Here is a 20359-nt window from a genome sequence, read left to right as displayed (position 1 = left end):
CCCTGGCAAGTGCCACCGCTGCTGAGCTCAGGGAGGAGGATGAGCGTTCAGAGCAGCGATGGCTGTGAGGGAGAATCCTGTTGCTTCTCCTATGCTTTAGTGACATTCAGCCAATCAGGGCTGTGCACAGCCAGGTTTTGCAGCAGCCCTGCAGAACCAGCTTCCCTTTGTTCCGTTATCAGGTTTAAGGTGCTGGTTTAAGGCCCTATACAGCCTAGGACCGTCATACCTACGGGACCGCCTCTCCTGGTATGTCCCACAGAGGACCTTACGGTCTTCAATTAAAAACATCTTGGAGATCCCGGGACGCAGGGAGCTTAGGCTGGCCCCAACCAGAGCCAGGGCTTTTTCAGTAGTGGCCCCGATCAGGTGGAACGCTCTGTCACAAAAGACTAGGGCCCTGAGGGACTTGACATCTTTCTGCAGGGCCTGCAAGACAGAGCTGTTCCACCAGGCCTTTGGCCAGGGCACAGTCTGACCCCCTCTCCTTCTGTAATCCTCATAGAACTCTAGCCCAATGGTTGCCATTAATTTGACTCTGAATTGATTTTAGAATGTATTTCAATTAATTGACTGTGATTTTATGTAAAATGTGTTATTTTTACTGTTGTTAGCCGCTCTGAGCCCGGCTTCGGCTGGGGAGGACGGGATATAAACAAATTATTATTATTATTATTATTATTATTATTATTATTATTATTATTATACGGGGTAGCTCTTTTCTGTGCACATGGGATCGTCTGGGAAACTTGAAATCTGTTATAGTTATAAGAATCTGATAGTGTCCATTTAACAAACAAAAAAACCAACACAAAACCAACAACCACCTAGTTGTCATGGCTGTGAACATATGTGAAACTAGACTGGCTGTTCCTGGAAGAGACTTCAGTGCCTGAGGGGCAGAGGTGCTGTGTCTAGCAGGGCTCTATGTTACTCCCTCATGACCATCGTAGATAGTACCTGTCCTATCATGCATAGAACCATACCTTATGTTTTGTTATCAAGATGTTCCCTACTAACGCCCCTCCCCCCCGAAAAAGTCTGCAAAACCTGAAGTTTTGGTTTCCAAATTGAGCATGCAAGCGGCAAAACTTTGTGCTAACTTCCGGGAATGTTATTTATTCTGCAATATATTTTGAGTGCAGAAATGGAGTCCCCTTAGCCCAGAATTTTTGATTTTTTGGCTTAGAAGGCAAGAGGATTTCACTTTCAAGAGGTTTGGCACAGAGTACTGGTTTAATGTGAAGTTTAATTACTCGGTTAATGTTCATGCAAGGTTTTGAAATTGCCAACACTCCATAATCGTTCGGTGTGATTATTATGGTGATTATAACACAATGAGCCTTGATGCTCTCAATCTGCCCATCATCTTATCACCCTCCACAATTTTATGGAACCCTGAGGGATGGAATTTGAAACACAGCTCTAGAACAGAGATTGAGAAGGAAACCTAACTTTTCGTAGAACGCAGCTGAAATATTTGTCTGCAATTACATGGATTCCAGATTGGAAGACTTGGAAGAGGACAGTTCAGCTCAGAAATTCTCTCTGCTTTTCCTTAGCTTATACAGGTACCTTCCCCTTCCACCACCAATGGGCCAAACAGCATTTTTGAGTGGATGGGAGGGGGCAATACAGACTCAAAAAACAATGAATGTGAAATCGCATAGAGTCTGTAGAACCTTTTCAATGCTATTGACCTGATCTGATTTCTCCTGGAGCTGCTTAAGAAAACAGCACCCATGCAAAGTATTGCAAATATTGCAAAACTGTCTAACGGCAATGGGGTAGGCTATAGCAAAGTTCAAACCGCAATACCACAATTCTACATTCAGATGTGAAGGTGGAAATTGGCATCCTTTTTTGAACACACACACACACACACACTCTCTCTCTCTCTCTCTCTCACACACACACTCAAATTTGTTTTAGTTCTGCACTTTGGGGAGCATTTCACAATCCTCAGCAGAAGTCCCATTTTAATTAATGTTGATTGCCCCCCAAATGCTCATGGAGGCAGGAAGGAAATCCCACGTCATTTATGAGTTCATCCACTTCACTGGGTCTGCGTTTTATTCTGTTTGTCCCTTGCTTTCTAAGCACGGGTCCGATATGGTTTTTGTTACCCCCACCTTTCCCGCTTTCCCCTGGAAAACACGCTGCTTACCATTGAATTGGAATGAACATCAGTCCATAGAAAACCTGACTGACATTTGTTACAATTCAGATGAAAAACCTCTTGGACTCATGCCTAAAAGTCACGGACCAAACGAAAGTGTTGACAAGCCCTTAGCTGGGTCTTTCATCAGATCTGTAAACAAGTGTTATCTGCAGGCTGATAAATGTCTACAAACAGAAAGTTCATCGCACTTAATCTTAACAACTGCACCAGTTAATTTTCATCAGCATCCAAATTGCTTCATTGTCAAAGCGAATTTGTATGGGTCAGATGTGAACTGGCAATGCTACTACTGGCAGCTGGCAATTTGTTTGCACCCTGCTGAACGACTAGGAGAGATAGCACTTTGCTCGCACCCAGCATGGCTGAGAGAATGTTAAAATTAAAAAATTCCTTCCAGTAGCACCTTAAAGACCAACTAAGTTAGTTCTTGGTATGAGCTTTCGTGTGCATGCACACTTCTTCAGATACACGAAAGCTCATACCAAGAACTAACTTAGTTGGTCTTTAAGGTGCTACTGGAAGGAATTTTTTTATTTTGACTATGGCAGACCAACACGGCTACCTATCTACTACTGAGAGAATGTTGTATCAGTTCACCCACGTTTCCAGCAGCCAAATTAACAGGAAATATTCACATACTATGTGAATATGTAATATTCACATACAGACAAATGTCTGTATAGTAAAAGCTATGGTTTTCCCAGTAGTGGTGTATGGAAGTGAGAGCTGGACCATAAAGAAGGCTGATCGTCAAAGAATTCATGCTTTTGAATTATGGTGTTGGAGGAGACTCTTGAGAGTCCCATGGACTGCAAGAAGATCAAACTTCTCCATTCTGAAGGAAATCAGCCCTGAGTGCTCACTGGAAGGACAGATCCTGAAGCTGAGACTCCAATACTTTGGCCACCTCATGAGAAGAGAAGACTCCCTGGAAAAGACCCTGATGCTGGGAAAGATGGAGGGCACAAGGAGAAGGGGACGACAGAGGACGAGATGGTTGGATGGTGTTCTCGAAGCTACCAGCATGAGTTTGACCAAACTGCAGGAGGCAGTGGAAGATAGGAGTGCCTGGCGTGCTCTGGTCCATGGGGTCACGAAGAGTCAGACACGACTAAACAACAACAACATTCACATAGTGTATTATGTTCCTTCTCTTTCAGTGGAGGGTAGGGATAGCTGAGCCCTGAATTAAAATAAAGGTGGCCAGGCTCTATACGCCAGAAACTTCTCAGCAGGATTTCTACCCTCTCTCAGAAAAAGCAGATGAAAACAGTTCAGAGCTGTGCTGCATTCTGCAGGAGAAAGCTATTGACTCTGGTGTTTTGAAAGAAGCTGGTTAGCAAGCACTAGCTGGCAGTGGTCAGTGATGGGCACATTCTATAAACCTGGTTTTTCCAGTTATGAAAAGTGCCTCTGGAAACTGAGCTTTCTCTATCTTGGTACCTATAAGGGGTCTGAGTGCTGGACAAGCTGCTCTAGATAAAAATAGACAAAAGTACACTGCATTCTGTCTGAATTTTATCCTGGCTGGCATGTAAGGCAATCACTTTTTCAGTAAGTCTCACCAGATGGCACTGTTGCTCAGACCATTACCTCTCATCAGGTAAAACAAGTGTTGTGCTACTGCAAACATTTTGCAAAATTTAAGCTGCACTTCTACGCTCACTTACCCAGGAGCAAGTGTGGAATTTGGTTCTGAGTGGACGTGTATCACACCTTCATAAGCAGCTGGGGGGATTTCTCTTTGCGATTTTCAGTGGGTTTCCCCTCTTCCCTTTGATTCATGACCTGCCAGCTGAACACCGGAGCATCTTCATGAAGACCCAGGAAATGCAGAAAACTAAAGCTGCCTTGTCTGAAACATCCTCAAGCTCAGCAGAAGCTATGCACACTGCCACCCACATTCACAATTCTTAACAGAACTGCCCCAGCGGTCCATTTGATTCCCCTTAAAGGATTAGTTAAAACAACAAAACAATCAATAAAGGCAGAGCACTTTCCCCCAGAGAGGGGAAAAACCATGCATCTGTTCATCCCATGTGGAATAAAATACAGGAACTGGACAATAATATGTCAAATAGCCAATGGTCCAAGCTGGTCATATGTCAGCAGTCGTGGAGATCATCCTTTCTGTAGCTGGACAACATGCAAGCTGGGCCTTGAAAGACCTGCACCTTGCCGTCTCACTGCATTCAGGTTCTTCAGAGAGGTCCACTTCCTCACCTGAATCAGGCAGGTCCATAGGCTGAGCTGCACTGGAAGTCACATCGGGAATGGTGGAAGAAACCTCTGGATCAAGAATATGACCCACATGGTGGTCTGTATCAAGTACGTTCTGTATCACAGCAGGTCATGAATGGGGAAAGCTGTGGTCCTCCTAGTGTTGCTGGACTCCAGCTCCCATCAGCCTCAGCCAGCATGGCCAATGGCCAGGAATTATGGGAGCAGATGTCCATTAATATCTGGAGGACCACAAGTTCTCCATCCATGACATGGGTGTTTCATTTTATTCAGCATCTAAGGAGCTGGAGTCAGCATCAGATACATCATGAGCCCTTTTTGGTCACAGATGGCCAATTCTTTTTACTTGTACTTCCTATATAAGAGTATCGTCTTTCCTCCAGAGTACCTCATGTCTCCTGGCCTCCAAATAAGCTCACTATTTGCCAGGTCCTCCTATCTCTGAAAGACTCCTGGCTGGCATTTTGTCCCTGAGCTAGAGGATGCTACCATGTGCTCTCTGATCCTAGCAGTTCTTTTCCCAAAGGGAAGATGCTTGAAGATACAATAGCGCCAATTCAGAAGTGACTTTCATCTGCTGTCTCCATCTCTCTGTATACATGTTATCATCTCTTGATGGAGATGCTGTGTTTGGTGAGAGGGAGAAGTCAAACAACCTGTTGGGAAGTGTAGTGATTTCCAAAACGAGAAGTAAAAAGAGGAGAGCCTCGTAGCTTCATGCTGTGTGCATTTGTAAACATCATTATCATTATTATGCCCTGCCCATCTGGCTGGGTTTCCCCAGCCACTCTGGGCAGCTTATAGCATATCTAAATACATAATAAAAACATCAAGCATTAAAAACCTCCTGAAACAGCCCCCCCTACAGATGTCTTCTGAAAGTTGTGTAGTTCTTTATCTCCTTGACATCTGAAGGGAGGGCGTTCCACAGGGCAGGTGCCACTACCAAGAAGGCCCTCTGCCTGGCTCCTTATAATTTCACTTCCAGCTGTCAGTAAAAGCTGTTTGACAGTGGAGCGGACTCCCTCAGTAGGTGGAAGCTTTTAAGCAGAGGTTAAACTCTTCTGATACCTCCCTCTTTTTGATTCCACTTCCAGTCTGATAAGTCAAGCTGCTAACACTCAACCTCTCTCTCTCTCTCTCTCTCTCTCTCTCTCTCTCTCTCTCTCTCTCTCTCTCTCTCCGCCCTCCAAACAAGATTGTTTCTAGTAGAGTTGGAAGGGACCTTGAGGGTCATCTAGTCTAACCCCCTGCAATGCAGGAATCTCAGGTATAGCATCCATGACAGATGGCCACCCAACCTCTGCTTAAAGGCTTCCAATAAAGGAGAGTTCACCACCTATTGAGGGAGTCCGCTCCACTGTCAAACAGCTCTTACTGTCAGAAAGTCATTCCTGATGTTTGGTCAAAATCTCCTTTCATAACCTGTCCAGTTACGTTAAAATCTCTTACTTGGAATGGTTCCACTCCAGTCCCCATAGATGGCTTTCTCCTGCAAGCCTTGCTATTGCTCCCTTTAATCTTTCCCTGCAGCTGGGCCTCTGGGAAGTTTTGCTTTCTCAACATATTGCCTGCTGCATTGCGTCCTCGGTGGTTCCAGCACTGAGCTCTGCAATGCAATCTGCGGCACTTCCAGCCAACCTGTTTGTTGAGCGTTCCTCCAGATTCATTCACAGGGAGATTAGACAGTGTTGCCTATTTAAAGAACGTTCGCTTGGATTTGGAGGCTAAGGGTCTGCTGAATCGAAGCAAGCCTCCTCCCATCATTTTCATTATCCCCCCAAGTCCGATCTTTTGGGGCACTGTACTTTTCACCCCCAACAGTTCCAGTTCCTATCGACTCTTAGCGAACTACAGTGCCCATAATTCTTTGAGCCGGGGGGAATGTGCTTTCAATGTTCTTTCAGGGTATAGCATGCACAGAGCCTAAGCTGGCAACAACCTCTTTCTATGAAATGGGTATAACGACCTACTGTGACTGCTTTTGGGGACAGATTTGGAATTTGACAGGGGTGTATAAAATTGAAAAATGCAATATAAAAATTATAGTTGTGGCAGCAGCAATGAACACCAATATCACATTCAGCAATGAACAATCACATTCAGTCAGCTTATGGGCATAGAGACACACCATGCCATCTGGTTATAGGAATGAATAGACAGGAAGCAAAGGATTTTATGGTCATTTTCTCCTCTCTGAAAGCTCACGATGGGCCAAATTTTCAGCTATGCCATTTCAGCTTTGCAAATACTACTGGGGCTTGCTGTGTTTGCCACCAGAACTGCCACTTATGCATTTCCCACACAAAGGAGAAGAATCGCATCACCCCAACCTCAAAATACGGACTTAAGGATGCAGATAAGCAGACTGGAAGGAATAGTGGGGGAACAATCATGGCAGCTGATGGAGGCATGTGGGAGACAGACGTCCAAGAGCCTCCTGCCATGGCCTGGCCAGGGCGAAGGCCTCTTAGATACCTGCTTGGATTGACAAGGCATCTGACCCTCAGCTGAATCTAAAAACTCTCCTGACAGGTGATTTGGTCTGCAGCCACAGTGTGGAAATAAAGGATGAGATTGCCCACCAGATACCAGGAACTCTACTATTAGGTCCCAGTGTTTTTCTTACAATCCCCTTCTCAATGAAGTAATCAATTTTAACCTTGCATTTAAATTATCGAAACTTTCTAATTTGTTAATTCGAGCAAGTAAACTACTGCTCTCACTTCATTACAAACAGTATTTCTACCTGCAACACACTTGAGCAAACCTGCTCCTCTTCCTTTCTCAGATATTTTGTTGCCATTTGCAATTGTAGCTGCCTCTGATGAGCTATCATGGCGAAATAATTAGCAACACATGTCATGAGCATGGAAGTTGCCAAACCAATTAACCAACTAGAAGGATTACTGTTAATAGCACCAGTTTTCCTATGACCTGATATTGCTGGATAGTTTTGATGAACTGCAAAAGCATTTTTAGTTTGCTTTCTGTTGCAACCCTGGAACGTTTCTTTATTTGTGGCACTTTGTTTTGTATGATTCCTTGCAAATGAAGGAAAACAACTTTTCTGCTTGTATATTTTGATAATTTGGTTACTGAGGACAAACAAGATGGTACAAAAACAAGATTGGGTGCAGGCCTGGCCAGGACATAGGCGTGACACACCTGTGACAAAGGTGACCTGTCTGCTTGTTTTTTTGATTAACAGCTGTTGGGAACTTCAAGGTCCCTGCTCTCCCTTCCGATGGCCTCTATACTAGACCTGGAGACTCCAATAGAGAGCATTCCATGTCAACAAGGAGGGCAAGTGAGCACCCTATCAAATGACAGGGCAGGAGCTACACAGAGCAGGACCTTTTCACTGGTGGTGCCCATTGTATGGCTCACTTTTCCCAGACCTACTCTCTTTTGGCCTGTATTTTGGAGCTTTATAATTTCGGAAGACTTTGGAAGAACTTGTTGACAAGTCATATCAATCACTGACATATGAGCGGATTTTACTTGCTGCTATTCTGGGCTTCTGCTACACCAGGGTTTACACCAGCATAATAGAGTTGTAATCCAAATGCAGACAGCAACAGCTGTTGGGACATAGCAGCAGCAACAACCACTCCCACAGCACCCTTCAAAATTCTGCCATTACCTACCAACCACGAACCCTGAACCCACAACCAACATTCCCAGTTCCAGATAGTGTTGGATTTGGGGTTATAAAAGAGCAAACATCCTAAAACACTGCATGGAGCAAGCTGGTGCTTAATTTTATTGCCTTTAAAGTGCCTCAGAGCCCCATTTTTCAAAACAATTGGGGGAGGAGATTAACACTGAAACATTTTGAATTTTTGAAACGTCGCCAGATTTCAAATTTATGCAAAATACCACTTTTGCCCCTGGAGGTGGTGGTGGTGGGGTAAAATAAATCAGATCCCCAACTCTGATGAGTCGTAATAATTGGTCCTGGGTGTGAACGAAACCCATCCACAAGGAGTTCCAAAGGGAAGTATTTTGGAAGGGATAAGTAAACGCCAGAAAATTGGCTGTGAGTGCAAGGAGTCAGCAACACACACACACTCCACACCTTGCTCCATTGCCAGCTCCTCACTGAGTCTCTGCCTTTAAAAAATGTAAGCATCACTCACAGTATGAGTCAGGTTTGTTTGTGGATTAGGACATCTCTTGCTTTTCTTCCCCCCTCCTCCCCCCAGCTTGTTTTGCTTCGCAATGTGTTTCTCTCTCTCTCTCTTTTTTTACGATTCTCATTTAGATCCAAAAGCCTTAGGGGCAAGATCTTTATAATCTTTTCCATAGCGCCATGCAAAGCGGAGAAGTGTGAGTTCAATAATTAATAACAATTAAACCGGGGGATCGTTACAGGGCTCTACTCCCCCTCTTTTCCTCGCAGAGCATCGGCTAATTAAGCACTTACACATTTGCAAGCAAATTGATTACTAGGATGAGTGAGAGATTCCTAGAGCAACGTCCATGGGGGGGGGGGAATCCTACACAGAAATAAACCCCACTGGGTTCCATGAGACTTATTCTCAGGTAAGTGGGTGTATGAGTGAAAGCTTGAAAGTCACACCACCTGTGGTGCAATGCCTGTTTTTATGGCAACCCGGTGCTGTTCAGAGTGCAAAAATAATACTATCCCTACCCCAGAAGGAAGACTCCTCATACTGTCCTATTCAGTGCTGCTGCTGCTGCTTCTTCTTCTTCTTCTTCTTCTTCTTCTTCTTCTTCTTCTTCTTCTTCTTCTTCTTCTTCTTCTTCAGGTGCCTGTACAGTGGTACCTCGGGTTAACTACTTAATTTGTTCTGGAGGTCCATTCTTAACCTGAAACTGCTCTTAACCTGAAGCACCACTTTAGCTAATAGGGCCTCCTGCTGCCGCCACGTCGCCGGAGCACGATTTTTGTTCTCATCCTGAAGCAAAGTTCTTAACCTGAAGCACTATTTCTGGGTTAGCGGAGTCTGTAACCTGAAGCGTATGTAACCTGAAGCGTATGTAACCCGAGGTACCACTGTACTCACCACAAAGTTGTTAGAGTAAGTGCCACACGTTTAACTTTTGGAAAGAGAAAATGGTGCCTGTACTGTGTATCCTTGAGTACTCCCAGAAAAAAAAAGCACTGGGCAAGTTGGGGTGAAAAAAAAGATTAAAGGACCCCTGGACGGTTAAGTCCAGTCAAAGGCAACTATCGGGTTGGGGTACTCATCTCGCTTTCAGGCCAAGGGAGCTGGCATTTGTACCCAGACAGCTTTCTGGGTCATGTGGCCAGCAGGACTAAACCACTACTGGCGCAACAGGACACTGTGATGGAAACCAGAGCGCATGGAAATGCCGTTTACCTTCCCGCCACAGTGGTACCTATTTATCTACTTGCACTGGCATGCTTTTGAACTGCTAGGTTGGCAGGAGCTAGGATAGAGAAACGGGAGCTCACTCCATTGCAGAATTCGAACCACCAACCTTTTGATCGGCAAGCCCAAGAGGCTCAGTGGTTTAGACCACTGCATGCTCAGGTGGTTCTCCTATGTCGAAGGCTCCTTCTCATAAAATATTAGCAAGCCTGACGTGTTAGTTTTCTACTTGCAGGATTTAATGTAAGAAGAACCTGCTGAATCAAATCAATGTCCCATCTGGTCTAGCATCCTGTTCTCACAGCGGCCACCCGTTGGAAACTCATAAGCAGGACCAGAGCACAAGAGCACTCTCCCCTTCCATGGGAAACAAAATAATAATAATAATAGTAATTTTATTATTTATACCGTGCCCATCTGGCTGGGCCTTCCCAGCCACTCTGGGCGGCTTCCAACAAAGTATTGGAAGTATATTCCAAAGTATACTCCAGTACAGTAGTCTGTTAAATATTAAAACATTAAAACAAGCGCCCGGGTTTGCTTTAGCTCGAAAATATAATTGGAAACATATAATTGGAAAGAAGCTAAAGCACATACATCAAGTGAAGTTCGAGAGATAAGACTGCTGATTAATGGATCTCTGTGACCGGAGTGATGGGCGGGATAAATAAATCAAGTGATGAATCACCATTAAGAGACTGGTATGTTTGGAGTGAAACGGAAGGGGGGGTGGAGGAAAAAACTTTTATTTTCTTTGCCTTATGTGAGTATTAATAACCCTCCACCCCAGAAAGAAGATCATTGCATTTTATTAATCACAAGCAGGAATTCAAGAACTGTGTGGAGTGAATCATTGATTAAAGAGAGGATTGGTAAACATCGGAGTACGGAGGAAAATTTTATGACGCAGTTTTAAATGGCATCTCGCTAAGACAGGCTTGTCTAAGAAAGACGGGGGGAGGAGGACCAGGATTATCGGAATGTGAATGATGATTGGAATGTGATCTAAACCTGGCAGAGCCCTCTGTGATATACTTGGCAAGCCTGGGAAAATTAAAGGACAGACCGAGGATAAATTCTTTACGGAAGTGTGGAATGGCGTCTGTCCCTATGTGATATGATTTTTGGAGAGTGTAAAACCCACACAGAGGATGTTTGTTTCCAACCCGCTTGTGAAGATTATCAGAGATTGCAAAGAAAGGAATATATGATAACAACAAGAAGATGAAGAAAGTAATAAAGAGATTATCTGGACAGAACTGGATAGAACTGTCTAATTAAAGCAGCAATATAAGCGATGCTTGGACCCCTGTTCGGAGCTTGAAGTATGGGTACCCCCAACAAAATTTAAAAATCTGGCTGTATAATTTGGAACTAATGTGATTTGGAAATAATGTGATTTGATTGGCCTGTTAATAAAAATTATTTTTAAATAAAAAACAAAACAAAACATTAAAACAAAAGACGACTTGGCAAAATCCGCCATGATCCTTTGGGCAAGGGATGTAGGACATAATATAGAATTGAGTTTCCGGGGGAAATTGTGGGGAACTGGTTTGAAATTTATAGAAAACTGTATGAAAAGGATTTATAGATTGCATCTGAGGCTGAGTAAGTTAGCAAAGATGTATAAATCAGAATCCGGTATTTGTTGGAAATGTCAAGAAACAGAAGGTACAGTGGTACCTCGGGTTAAGAACTTAATTCGTTCTGGAGGTCTGTTCCTAACCTGAAACTGTTCTTAACCCGAGGCACTATTTCTGAGTCTGTAATCTGAAGCATCTGTAACCCGAGGTACCACTTTACATTGTGCCATATGTGGTGGACATGCAAAGCAGCTTTTGGGATGGAAAAATGCTTTAAAACGACATTTCCCAAAAGACCAGAAGCATTTCTTTTTAAAATGGTCCTGTCCCAGTAACCTTTTCCCACTGCTTATTTGGTGCCCTAGCTCAAATTTGTTGCTAGCTTGCAGGTTTTTAAACAGTGCTCAAAAGCATTGCTATCTGTGCAAGTCTGGATTTTTTTTGGGGGGGGGGATCTGCTATCATTTTTAGGGCAATTTTCATTATTCTGCCTCTTTGTTTTCACATGTTTCCATGCATGGTGTGCTATTTTAGGACATTTAACCGTCTTAAACTGGTTCTCTGGAACAGCAGGGGATAACACTGGTCTGTCATTTGGAGAAGGAGTGGCTCCAGTCTGTAACTATCTTGTGAAAGGGATTCAAGCCCGCTCCGGAAATTTAGGTTTGTGCAATTAAAGTGGATTAATGAGCTCTGTTGCCCTAGTACAACAAATCCACTTTAAAACAACAACCGCAACCTTTTTGCAGTTAGGAAAGTGACAGGGCTGAACAAATGATTAGCAGGAAGGTGTAATCTGCATGCAAATCAGGAGGAATACTCAATGAAATCCAGACATAGTCTATCCTCCATTTTTAAGCGGCATGAATAACCAGCTCTTAGACCGCAGTAGGGATGGAGGATAAATTCAATCCAGTTCTCCTTAAAAGGCAAACTTATCACATTTGCACTTTCTGAAACAATATTGGGAACTGAAATGTTGCCATCCTTCATCAGTAGGGTTGCCATATTCCAGCTATGTCCAGGAAATTCCAGGCGTATGGCAACCCTATTCAAAAGACACGCTTTCCCCAAATATTGCAATGCAGTACTCCAGCCAATCCTGCCAACCTAGCAGTTCAAAAGCATGTCAAAGTGCAAGTAGATAAATAGGTACCACTCCAGCAGGAAGGTAAATGGCGTTTCCATGCGCTGCTCTGGTTCGCCAGAAGCGGCTTAGTCATGTTGGCCACATGACCCAGAAGCTGTCCACCAGCTCCTTCGGCCAATAAAGCAAGATGAGCGCCGCAACCCCAGAGTTGGCCACGACTGGACCTAATGGTCAGGGGTCCCTTTACCTTTACTCCACCCAAGCAATATGTGCGCAAATGAAGATATTAGGATAAAGTATGCATATAAATGCAAATATTCATGGCAACAACGTATAAAAATGCAGTATATTAGAGAAAGCTGCTTGCACAAATGTGTATATTTATCAAAACGTGATACAAAAATGTGCTCATTAGTAGAAATTTGCACTGAAATGCTTGAGAATTTTAATAAGGATTTTTTTTAAAAAACCACAACAACATACAAATTGCTGGAGAAATACAAAGAACCGAATTTAAGGTTGGAAAAATAACAGAGATAACAAAAAAATTCATCCATCCATACTCTTCAATAATTTAAGAGAAGTGTTCTTAAAAGGCAGCAATAAATAAATAAATTAAAGCATTAAATGAAAGAAATGAGAAGTGGAAAAAACATGCTTTCAATGTATGGTGCAGGTTTGATTAGGATAGACCCTCTTGGATTGGAGACCAGTGGTGGATAAGGCTGTGGTACAGAACTAATGATGACACTACCATACCCCCCAACAACCTGCAGGCAAAAATTGGGGTGTGTGTCACGTGACTTGTGCAAGAGGATGCACCCCCCTCCAAATGGGCGTCTTTTGGGGCCACGCTCTCATGGACGCCAAAATGGGACATCCTGTCATCCAATCAGAAGTCGGGTTGGCTTCTGTCTTTCCGGGATGTCTCACTCAAATCGGGACAGTTGACAGGCATGCAGTACACAATAGGAAAAGGAGAGGTTTGGGGAATGTGGAATAATGGAGGTGGGGAGACTTTGAGGAGCAATCCTGACCGAACGGACCCCTGCTTCTATCTGTAGTGCGCTGGAAGCTGCGCTGAATAATGTTAGCTCTGGCAAAAGCCAAAGCATTTTCAGGACCTATATACAGTGGTGCCTTGGGTTACAGATGCTTCAAGTTACAGACGCTTTAGGTTACAGACGCTTCAGGTTACAGACTCCACTAACCCAGAAATACCTAGCTGTCAACTTTCAGATTTGAAAATAAGGGATCAGCAGCCTCACCTGTCCTGGGGATCTAACAATCCAGGATAGCAGCGGGAAGCAGCGGGAAACGGCGCTGGAATAAGGGAATTTCCTGCAAAAAAAGGGAAGGTTGACAGCTATGGAAATAGTACCTCAGGTTAAGAACTTTGCTTCAGGATGAGAACAAAAATTGCGCAGCGGCAGCAGCGGGAGGCCCCATTAGCTAAAGTGGTACCTCAGGTTAAGAACAGTTTCAGGTTAAGAACGGACCTCCGGAACGAATTAAGTTCTTAACCTGAGATACCATTGTACGGGGGTAAGATAGATTAGGATGGTCTGGGCGAGATTCGGAAACTTCTGGAGATTTCAGCCTGCTGCAAGTTAACACAGAGCCTTCCCTCGTTGCTAAGATCCTCATCACCCGGCCTCTTGGGAGAACGTCTTTGCAGTGCGGCTGCCTCAGAAGTTGTTTGCCACCTCTTTATACAAATGAGTTTCTGGTAAGGAACTAAGAGGTGGCTCACCGCTTGGCAAGAGGCACGGAAGGTTCTCAGAAGAATGAGGTACACAGGAAACGCTTACCTGGTTACAAAACGAGTCAGACGGGGAGGCCTGCCTTGTTTGTGAGGCCTCCTGTATAACTGCAGGTCCCAATGCAGGTGGACGCCCTCCCCATCTCCTTCGCCCTCCCCCCCGGGGGGGGGGGTGGATGGCTCACAGACTGGGAGGCAGCCCCAAGGTCTGCTGGTTCACTGCCCCATCATGAGGCAGACTGTCTGCAGACTCACGAGCGACTCGTGTGCAGCTCAGACTGCAGCAGGCCAGAGGAAGGTGCTCTGGCTGAGCAAATAGATGACTCGCGCTAGCGAGCCAAGCCACACTCTGCATGGGGAAAGCGGAAGTTCTGCCGCTCACATCCGCCACAGGAAATTAAGGCAATCTGTATTTTCTGGAGGCGGCGGTGGGTTGGCGGGCGGTGTCCCTTTTTATTCCCAAATGTAAAAATCCATTAAACTCAGATCAGTGCTGCTTGCAAGATCTGGGCCCCTTCTCTGGCACAGCACTCTCAATGGGGTGGGAGGCAACTTGGAACAGACCCTCCAAGTGTCCCTATTTCCCAGGGACAGTCCCAGATTTACAGAAGCCATCCTGGTATATGATTTGAACCTGGAATTTCCTGCTTTTCCTTAAAGGTAAAGGTAAAGGGACCCCTGACCATTAGGTCTAGTCGTGACCGACTCTGGGGTTGTGGCGCTCATCTCGCTTTATTGGCCGAGGGAGCCGGCGTACAGCTTCCAGGTCATGTGGCCAGCATGACTAAGCTGCTTCTGGCGAACCAGAGCAGCACACGGAAACGCTGTTTACCTTCCCGCCAGAGCGGTACCTATTTATCTACTTGCACTTTGTGCTTTCGAACTGCTAGATTGGCAGGAGCAGGGACCGAGCAACGGGAGCCCCCCCCAATATTGAATGGTCCACATCTCCCACTGTCCCGGGTGAGCGCTGACCTGCCAGGTGGGGGCAGAAGGTGTAGTGGGTGATTTTCACCCTCCATGTTCCCTGCTGTGATGGCGAACCTCAAAGGTTTGCCCGCACGTCCCAACAGGCCTAGCTGGACTGAGAGAGGGGCATTGTGCATGTTATGTTATGTGCACGTGCGATGGCTCCCCCAATGTTGGGTCCAACTCGGTGTGCCTGGCAGGCACCATCTCAGAAAGCTTGGAAAAAAACACTGGAGAAGAGGGGACTTAGGCAGCTGTGCTGCTATGTACTGAAGTTCTCACCCTGGGCCAGCAGGGGGATACTGTAGATAGTTTTCACTCAGGTCCACATATGCAAATAAGGGATTGAAAGTGAAGTTCAGTGATTGGATAGTTACAGAAAGTTGCTACAGTTGCGTTGTACTGGAGCTCTATATAAGCAGGCTGGCTGAACCCTTCAGCTCAGTTCTGTTCTGGCCTGTGAATAAACAAGAGCTGTTTGAAGAATCGCTGTGTCGTCTGATATGTTCACCCACAACTTAATGTTCGGAGGTAGAGATCTTCAGTTTCAGCAACTGCTTATATATTGGGGGTCAGACCTACCAGAGATGACCTGCTGTGCTCACTAGGCCAGACACTTCTGCGCAGATCGTGTTGTGCTAATAAAGAGTTGACTCCAACTCACTCATTGCACTGGTCAACAACAAATTTGTTGTCTGCGTTTTTTCAGCTGATTTAGGATGAATCTGATGCGCTGAATCCAAAAATCACATTGGTTTTGCTCAATCAGGTCAAGTTTTTGAGCTATGGCCACATGTCTTTTTTTACATTTTTGTTCACATGTACGCTTGTGTGGAGCATTTTAGAAGAAGTTTGTGGGGGTAAAATGCTATGTCAAATAATTGTTTTGATTGGAAATGATTATTTTAATGACAAGAAGTATTCAGGTCCGATAGTTCTGGGTGATTATGTCGAAAAGGGATCAGTTTGAAGTCATAAAACCTCTAAATCTTCCATAAATTGGTCCAGCAAAGCATAAAGTTGGGGGATCAAAACTAAGTTAATGGGGCAGCCGCCCCACGAAGTATCCTGATCTTCAATCAGCACGTCGTCCTGTAGCTCATTGTGATGAAATTCCAGGGCCTATCTTCGGAGAACTTCCTGACATTAGTGATGAAGACGCCTCCAGTGTTGAAGGGCATGAAGAAGAAGTGGTACTTGAAGATGATGCTCCACATCCATTTTCCCAAAAGGAGTTGAATGATCTAGTTCGCGACCTCAGCTTGTCAAAGGACTCTGCTGAACTGTTGGCATCCAGATTGAAGGAAAAAAACCTCCTCTCTGACAGTGCTCGCATCAGCTTCTTGCGCAACAGGCATCAAGAGTACCTCCGTTTTTTCTCGGAAGAGAAGGACTTGGTGTACTGTGCAGATATTGCGCAGCTTTTGCTCAAGCTTGGAGTGCCACAGTATGAACCCAAAGATTGGAGACTGTTCATTGACAGCAGCAAGCGATCACTGAAATGTGTTCTGCTACACAACGGCAACCAGTTTGCCTCTATACCCCTGGCTCACTCGAGTACACTGAAGGAGAACTATGAAGCGGTGAAGTATGTGCTGGAGAAAATTGGTTATGATCAGCATAAGTGGTTTATTTGTGTTGACCTGAAGATGGTGAACTTTTTGTTGGGACAACAGTCTGGCTTCATCAAGTACCCATGTTTTCTGTGCATGTGGGATAGTAGGGACCGTGCTCAGCATTACACGAAGAAGGACTGGCCTGTGCGGGAGGAATTGGTGCCTTGCAGAAAAAGGAACGTCATCAACGACCCTCTGGTGGACAGAGACAGAATACTCTTCCCACCGCTGCACATCAAGCTCGGCTTAATCAAGCAGTTCATCAAGGCTCTGGACAAGGATGGTGACTGCTTCATTTACTTGTGCCAGGCTTTTCCAGGATTGACCATGGAGAAGTTGAAAGCTGGCATCTTTGACGGTCCTCAGATCTGTCAGCTCATCAGAGATCCAGAGTTCGGAAATTCAATGAACGAAGTGGAACTGGAAGCGTGGAAGGCATTTGTTCTGGTAGTGAAGAACTTTCTTGGCAACAATAAGGCCAGAAACTACGCAGAACTTGTCAACAACATGCTGACTGCTTTCAGAAACCTGGGCTGCAACATGAGCGTCAAGATGCACTACCTATTTTCACATATGGACCGGTTTCCTGAGAACCTGGGTTCAATGAGTGACGAGCAAGGGAAGAGATTCCATCAGGACATGAAAGAGATGGAGACCAGGTATCAAGGTCGCTGGGACACAGTCATGATGGCTGACTACTGTTGGACTCTGAAGAGAGACCTCCCTGCCGCTGAGCATTCCAGGAGTTCCAAGAAACGGAAGTTCAAGCTCTGAAGTTTGAAAAATGGTGAAGCAACATGCAATTTACGTGTACTTACCTTTATCAATGCCCACCATTCAGTTTACAGTAAACCTGACCTGATGGAGAGAAATGGATGCCATTTCCTGATTCAGCGGTGCAAAAATACCCTAAATCAGTTGTAGAAATCTAGACAACATTCAAAAAGTAAAAAATTGTTGCCCAGTGTTGTAGGTTACAGTGGCAGCTTGGTTCTCAAACTTAATCTGTTCCGGAAGTCCGTTCCAAAACCAAAGCGTTCCAAAACCAAGGCACACACTTTCCCATAGAAAGTAATGCAAAATGGACTAACCCGTTCCAGACTTTTGAAAATAACCCTTAAGACAGCAATTGAACATGAATTTTACTATCTAACGAGACCACTGAGCCATAAGATGAAAGGAGTAAACAATGTACTGAAGTCACACAATCAATCTGTAGCTGAACTGGGTTCTACACAGTCTCAAAAATGGAAAAAAGAGCTGCAAAAACAAAAACGCAAAATAAATAGCAAAACCAGACAGACATCAGCATAACACTCAAAACGGAAGTGTGGCACTCAAAACGGAGCACGTTCGGCTTCCGAAAAAAGTTTGCAAACCGGAACACTTACTTCCGGGTTTGCAGTGTTTGGGTTCCAAGTTGTTTGAGTACCAAGGTGTTTGAGAACCAAGGTACCACTGTATTGCTATCGCTCCTGTCACCATGCAAAAGAGAGTTTTCTACACATTTGCACACACACCTCCACCCTACAATCCAGGCAGACAAAGAGGCACTACAGTGGTACCTCAGGTTACAGATGCTTCAAGTTACAGACGCTTCAGGTTACAGACTCCGCTAACCCAGTAATAGTTCCTCGGGTTAAGAACTTTGCTTCAGGATGAGAACAGAAATTGGGCGGCGGCGGCGGGAGGCCCCATTAGCTAAAGTGGTTCTTCAGGTTAAGAACGGTTTCAGGTTGAGAACGGACCTCCAGAACGAATTAAGTTCTTAACCCGAGGTACCACTGTATCAGAGTTCCAAGTCAGGCAAAAGCATTTGAAGTGGAGACAGAACAGTCTGGGAAGAGGCGTGGCCTGGGAGGAGGCGTGGCCTGAAGGGAGGCCTCATGGGCTGAATTTGACACCCCTCCCCCCACACTCTGAGGTCTCCCACCTTTGCTTTAATCCCTCTTAAGCTGAAGGGGGGGGGGAATCACAACTCATTTTGCTTTGCGACAAGTCGGGAGCCCACATAAACAAAGAGACCAAAATGCCAGTGATTGTGTGTTCCTGAATGCAGCTGCCATGCCTCCAATAGGGAGGCAATTGGGAAGAGTTTCTCTAAGTTGGGCAAATGCCCTGAGCCGAGAGAGGCTGTTGTGCAAGCGCCACTCATGCAGGCAAGGCCTTCCTCGTACTTAACTCTGGCAGCCTCCCAGAATTTCCAGAGGCCGTTGCAGGGCAAGACTGCTGCCTCTTGTGCAGTTTTAAGGAATACACCCACGGAGTATTACCTGCCTTGGCTCCAGTCTGCCAAATCAAAGGGCTTCACCGTCGCCCTCAAGCAACACACTCAACGGCTTCCAATGCTTTCAAAGCGGAACTGGCATATTTTAAAGACACAGGAGACGTGTTTATAACCAAGCGATGCACCGATAAGGCTTTTCAGCCCTCAGCCTAAGACAGGTGATGCTCGGCGAAGGGAAGGGCTTGCTTTCCTCTGAAGTATGCGGCTTGGCTTACTTGCATGAGTCACCTGAACCCAGATGCTCTGCAGGTATTGTTTGTCAGTGCGCCCAAACCTCTGATTGTGCCACATTGTGACCCAGATTCTGTAGATCAGCCTTTGCCAAACTGGTGCCGTAAAGATGTTTCGGACTAAATATTTGCTGGTTGTCCAAAACATCTGGGGGCATAAGGCTGGTGAAAGATTAGAACCTACATTGGCTCCCAGTACAGTGGTACCTCGGGTTACAGATGCTTCAGGTTACAGACGCTTCAGTATACAGACTCTGCTAACCGAGAAATAGTACCTCGGGTTAAGGACTTTGCTTCAGGATGAGAACAGAAATTGCGCAGCAGCGGCAACGGGAGGCCCCATTAGCTAAAGTGGTGCTTCAAGTTAAGAACAGTTTCAGGTTAAGAACGGACCTCCGGAACAAATTAAGTTCTTAACCTGAGGTACCACTGTACATTTCCGAGCACAATTCAGAGTGTTGGTGCTGACCTTTAAAGCCCTAAACGGCCTCGGCCCAGTATACCTGAAGGAGCGTCTCCACCCCTGTTGTTCTGCCTGGCCCCTGAGGTCCAGCTCTGAGGGCCTTCTGGCGGTTCCCTCACTGCGAGAAGTGAGGTTACAGGGAACCAAGCAGAGGGCCTTCTCGGTAGTGGCGCCCTCCCTGTGGAACGCCCTCCTGTCATATGTCAAGGAGATAAAGAACTATACAACTTTTAGAAGACATCTGAAGGCAACCCTGTAATGGGAAGTTTTTAATGTTTGACCTTTTATTATGTGGCTGAGGCAACAGGGTCAGATGGGCAGGGAACAAATAATAGCATTATTATTATTATTATTATTATTATTATTATTATTATTATTATTATTATTTGGTGGATCATCTAATCCAGCATTCTGTTCCCACAGTGGCCAACAATATGCCTGTTAGAAACCCACAAACAGGACCCAAGTACAAGTGCATTTTCCCCTCCTGTGGTTTCAAGCATTTAGGCTTTGCCTGAAATCTTCAGGTGCTGCCACTCAGCTTTGCGACGTGACATTTCCAAATTTAGA

Source organism: Podarcis bocagei (assembly GCF_964188305.1).
Source record: "Podarcis bocagei genome assembly, chromosome: 13".
NCBI classification, from domain to species: Eukaryota; Metazoa; Chordata; class Lepidosauria; order Squamata; family Lacertidae; genus Podarcis; species Podarcis bocagei.
Note: the sequence above shows the minus strand (reverse complement) of the source record.